The sequence below is a fragment of the Carassius auratus genome, unplaced genomic scaffold, assembly GCF_003368295.1.
Source record: "Carassius auratus strain Wakin unplaced genomic scaffold, ASM336829v1 scaf_tig00041469, whole genome shotgun sequence".
Classification (NCBI taxonomy): Eukaryota; Metazoa; Chordata; class Actinopteri; order Cypriniformes; family Cyprinidae; genus Carassius; species Carassius auratus.
The window spans coordinates 65,001-70,000 of NW_020526650.1; the positions used below are offsets into that span (position 1 = coordinate 65,001).

Sequence of the window (5,000 nt, forward strand, 5' to 3'; positions counted from 1 at the left end):
TCTTTGCAGCAGTCTTCGCTTACGGCCATACCAACCTGGCTATGCCCGATCTCGTCTGCTCTTGGAAGCTAAGCAGGTTTGGGCCTGCTTAGTACTTGGATGGGAGACGGCCTGGGAAATACCAGGTGCTGTAAGCTTTTTGGAAACTTTTCACTTAGTATATAATAATTTTGCCAAAAAATAGTCAATGCCCGATCTCTGAATATTAGCAGGTTTGGGCCTGGTTAGTACATGGTTTGGAGACTGCCTGGGAATACCAGGTGCTTTAAACTTTTTGGAAAATTTCACGATTTATATAATAATCTTGCAAAAAAAAAAAAAAAAAAAAAGTCAATGCCCGATATCTGAATCTTAGCAGGTTTAGGTCTGGTTAGTACTTGGATGAGAGACTGCCTAGGAATACCAGGTGCTTTAAGCTTTTGGGTTTTCTTTCCTACTTATATAATGTACTGGTGATTAGATGGGCTGGTCTTTAAATAGCCCTCTCTTTGCAGCAGTCTTCGCTTACGGCCATACCAACCTGGCTATGCCCGATCTCGTCTGCTCTCGGAAGCTAAGCAGGTTTGGGCCTGTTTAGTACTTGGATGGGAGACCGCCTGGGAATACCAGGTGCTGTAAGCTTTTTGGAAACTTTTCACTTAGTATATAATAATTTTGCCAAAAATAGAGTCAATGCCCGATCTCTGAATATTAGCAGGTTTAGGTCTGGTTAGTACTTGGATGAGAGACTGCCTAGGAATACCAGGTGCTTTAAACTTTTTGGAAAATTTCACGATTTATATAATAATCTTGCAAAAAAAAAAAAAAAAAAAAAAAAAGTCAATGCCCGATATCTGAATCTTAGCAGGTTTAGGTCTGGTTAGTACTTGGATGAGAGACTGCCTAGGAATACCAGGTGCTTTAAGCTTTTTTGAAACTTTTCACTTTGTATATAATAATTTAGCCAAAAAATAGAGTCAATGCCCGATCTCTGAATATTAGCAGGTTTGGGCCTGGTTAGTACATGGATAGGAGGACTGCCTGGGAATACCAGGTGCTTTAAACTTTTTGGAAATTTCACGATTTATATAATAATCTTGCAAAAAAAAAAAAAAAAAAGTCAATGCCCGATATCTGAATCTTAGCAGGTTTAGGTCTGGTTAGTACTTGGATGAGAGACTGCCTAGGAATATCAGGTGCTTTAAGCTTTTGGGTTTTCTTTGCTACTTATATAATATACTGGTGATTAGATGGGCTGGTCTTTAAATAGCCCTCTCTTTTGCAGCAGTCTTCGCTTACGGCCATACCAACCTGGCTATGCCCGATCTCGTCTGCTCTTGGAAGCTAAGCAGGTTTGGGCCTGCTTAGTACTTGGATGGGAGACGGCCTGGGAATACCAGGTGCTGTAAGCTTTTTGGAAACTTTTCACTTAGTATATAATAATTTTGCCAAAAAATAGAGTCAATGCCCGATCTCTGAATATTAGCAGGTTTGGGCCTGGTTAGTACATGGTTTGGAGACTGCCTGGGAATACCAGGTGCTTTAAACTTTTTGGAAAATTTCACGATTTATATAATAATCTTGCAAAAAAAAAAAAAAAAAAAAAGAGTCAATGCCCGATCTCTGAATCTTACCAGGTTTAGGTCTGGTTAGTACTTGGATGAGAGACTGCCTAGGAATACCAGGTGCTTTAAGCTTTTTTAAACTTTTCACTTTGTATATAATAATTTTGCCAAAAAATAGAGTCAATGCCCGATCTCTGAATATTAGCAGGTTTGGGCCTGGTTAGTACATGGTTTGGAGAGACTGCCTGGGAATACCAGGTGCTTTAAACTTTTTGGAAAATTTCACGATTTATATAATAATCTTGCAAAAAAAAAAAAAAAAAAAAATGAGTCAATGCCCGATCTCTGAATATTAGCAGGTTTGGGCCTGGTTAGTACATGGTTTGGAGACTGCCGGGGAATACCAGGTGCTTTAAACTTTTTGGAAAAATTTCATGATTTATATAATAATCTTGCAAAAAAAAAAAAAAAAAAAAAAAAAAAGAGTCAATGCCCGATCTCTGAATCTTACCAGGTTTAGGTCTGGTTAGTACTTGGATGAGAGACTGCCTAGGAATACCAGGTGCTTTAAGCTTTTTTGAAACTTTCACTTTGTATATAATAATTTTGCCAAAAAAATAGAGTCAAGCCCGATCTCTGAATATTAGCAGGTTTGGGCCTGGTTAGTACATGGTTTGGAGACTGCCTGGGAATACCAGGTGCTTTAAACTTTTTGGAAAATTTCACGATTTATATAATAATCTTGCAAAAAAAAAAAAAAAAAAAAAAAAATGAGTCAATGCCCCGATCTCTGAATCTTAGCAGGTTAGGTCTGGTTAGTACTTGGATGAGAGACTGCCTAGGAATACCAGGTGCTTTAAGCTTTTGGGTTTTCTTTCCTACTTATATAATGTACTGGCGATTAGATGGGATGGTCTTTAAATAGCCCTCTCTTTGCAGCAGTCTTCGCTTACGGCCATACCAACCTGGCTATGCCCGATCTCGTCTGCTCTCGGAAGCTAAGCAGGTTTGGGCCTGGTTAGTACTTGGATGGGAGACCGCCTGGGAATACCAGGTGCTGTAAGCTTTTTGGAAACTTTTCACTTAGTATATAATAATTTGCCAAAAAATAGAGTCATGCCCGATCTCTGAATAATTAGCAGGTTTGGGCCTGGTTAGTAACATGTTTGGAGACTGCCTGGGAATACCAGGTGCTTTAAACTTTTTGGAAAATTTCACGATTTATATAATAATCTTGCAAAAAAAAAAAAAAAAAAGTCAATGCCCGATATCTGAATCTTAGCAGGTTTAGGTCTGGTTAGTACTTGGATGAGAGACTGCCTAGGAATACCAGGTGCTTTAAGCTTTTGGGTTTTCTTTCCTACTTATATAATGTACTGGCGATTAGATGGGATGGTCTTTAAATAGCCCTCTCTTTGCAGCAGTCTTCGCTTACGGCCATACCAACCTGGCTATGCCCGATCTCGTCTGCTCTCGGAAGCTAAGCAGGTTTGGGCCTGGTTAGTACTTGGATGGGAGACCGCCTGGGAATACCAGGTGCTGTAAGCTTTTTGGAAACTTTTCACTTAGTATATAATAATTTTGCCAAAAAATAGAGTCAATGCCCGATCTCTGAATATTAGCAGGTTTGGGCCTGGTTAGTACATGGTTTGGAGACTGCCTGGGAATACCAGGTGCTTTAAACTTTTTGGAAAATTTCACGATTTATATAATAATCTTGCAAAAAAAAAAAAAAAAAAAAAAAAGTCAATGCCCGATATCTGAATCTTAGCAGGTTTAGGTCTGGTTAGTACTTGGATGAGAGACTGCCTAGGAATACCAGGTGCTTTAAGCTTTTGGGTTTTCTTTCCTACTTATATAATGTACAGGCGATTAGATGGGATGGTCTTTAAATAGCCCTCTCTTTGCAGCAGTCTTCGCTTACGGCCATACCAACCTGGCTATGCCCGATCTCGTCTGCTCTCGGAAGCTAAGCAGGTTTGGGCCTGGTTAGTACTTGGATGGGAGACCGCCTGGGAATACCAGGTGCTGTAAGCTTTTTGGAAACTTTTCACTTAGTATATAATAATTTTGCCAAAAAATAGAGTCAATGCCCGATCTCTGAATATTAGCAGGTTTGGGCCTGGTTAGTACATGGTTTGGAGACTGCCTGGGAATACCAGGTGCTTTTAAACTTTTTTGGAAAATTTCACGATTTATATAATAATCTTGCAAAAAAAAAAAAAAAAAAAAAAAAAAAAGTCAATGCCCGATATCTGAATCTTAGCAGGTTTAGGTCTGGTTAGTACTTGGATGAGAGACTGCCTAGGAATACCAGGTGCTTTAAGCTTTTGGGTTTTCTTTCCTACTCATATAATGTACTGGCGATTAGATGGGATGGTCTTTAAATAGCCCTCTCTTTGCAGCAGTCTTCGCTTACGGCCATACCAACCTGGCTATGCCTGATCTCGTCTGCTCTCGGAAGCTAAGCAGGTTTGGGCCTGGTTAGTACTTGGATGGGAGACCGTCTGGGAATACCAGGTGCTGTAAGCTTTTGGAAACTTTTCACTTAGTATATAATAATTTTGCCAAAAAAATAGAGTCAGTGCCCGATCTCTGAATATTAGCAGGTTTGAGCCTGGTTAGTACATGGTTTGGAGACTGCCTGGGAATACCAGGTGCTTTAAACTTTTTGGAAAATTTCACGATTTATATAATAATCTTGCAAAAAAAAAAAAAAAAAAAAAAAAAGTCAATGCCCGATATCTGAATCTTAGCAGGTTTAGGTCTGGTTAGTACTTGGATGAGAGACTGCCTAGGAATACCAGGTGCTTTAAGCTTTTTTTGAAACTTTTCACTTTGTATATAATAATTTAGCCAAAAAATAGAGTCAATGCCCGATCTCTGAATATTAGCAGGTTTGGGCCTGGTTAGTACATGGATGGGAGACTGCCTGGGAATACCAGGTGCTTTAAACTTTTTGGAAATTTTCACGATTTATATAATAATCTTGCAAAAAAAAAAAAAAAAAAAAAAAAGAGTCAATGCCCGATCTCTGAATCTTACCAGGTTTAGGTCTGGTTAGTACTTGGATGAGAGACTGCCTAGGAATACCAGGTGCTTTAAGCTTTTGGGTTTTCTTTGCTACTTATATAATATACTGGTGATTAGATGGGCTGGTCTTTAAATAGCCCTCTCTTTGCAGCAGTCTTCGCTTACGGCCATACCAACCTTGCTATGCCCGATCTTGTCTGCTCTCGGAAGCTAAGCAGGTTTGGGCCTGGTTAGTACTTGGATGGGAGACGGCCTGGGAATACCAGGTGCTGTAAGCTTTTTGGAAACTTTTCACTTAGTATATAATAATTTTGCCAAAAAATAGAGTCAATGCCCGATCTCTGAATATTAGCAGGTTTGGGCCTGGTTAGTACATGGTTTGGAGACTGCCTGGGAATACCAGGTGCTTTAAACTTTTTGGAA

The 5,000-nt window shown here is 39.5% G+C and overlaps 6 non-coding genes and 2 pseudogenes across 6 annotated transcripts; all 8 read left to right on the forward strand.

The window, feature by feature from the left end:
• The first annotated feature begins 17 nt into the window (after window positions 1-17).
• Window positions 18-137, forward strand: LOC113085372 (uncharacterized; annotated as a pseudogene).
• A 365-nt stretch (window positions 138-502) lies between these two features.
• LOC113085326 (5S ribosomal RNA) lies at window positions 503-621 on the forward strand. Its single transcript, XR_003284183.1, has one exon. It is a non-coding gene; the product is annotated as a 5S ribosomal RNA (ribosomal RNA).
• A 651-nt stretch (window positions 622-1,272) lies between these two features.
• LOC113085368 (uncharacterized) lies at window positions 1,273-1,391 on the forward strand (annotated as a pseudogene).
• Window positions 1,392-2,491: 1,100 nt separating this feature from the next.
• Window positions 2,492-2,610, forward strand: LOC113085417 (5S ribosomal RNA). Its single transcript, XR_003284264.1, has one exon. It is a non-coding gene; the product is annotated as a 5S ribosomal RNA (ribosomal RNA).
• Window positions 2,611-2,973: 363 nt separating this feature from the next.
• LOC113085418 (5S ribosomal RNA) lies at window positions 2,974-3,092 on the forward strand. Its single transcript, XR_003284265.1, has one exon. It is a non-coding gene; the product is annotated as a 5S ribosomal RNA (ribosomal RNA).
• A 370-nt stretch (window positions 3,093-3,462) lies between these two features.
• LOC113085419 (5S ribosomal RNA) lies at window positions 3,463-3,581 on the forward strand. Its single transcript, XR_003284266.1, has one exon. It is a non-coding gene; the product is annotated as a 5S ribosomal RNA (ribosomal RNA).
• Window positions 3,582-3,957: 376 nt separating this feature from the next.
• LOC113085333 (5S ribosomal RNA) lies at window positions 3,958-4,076 on the forward strand. The gene has a single exon (XR_003284189.1). It is a non-coding gene; the product is annotated as a 5S ribosomal RNA (ribosomal RNA).
• Window positions 4,077-4,736: 660 nt separating this feature from the next.
• On the forward strand, window positions 4,737-4,855 carry LOC113085367 (5S ribosomal RNA). Its single transcript, XR_003284222.1, has one exon. It is a non-coding gene; the product is annotated as a 5S ribosomal RNA (ribosomal RNA).
• Window positions 4,856-5,000: the final 145 nt, after the last annotated feature.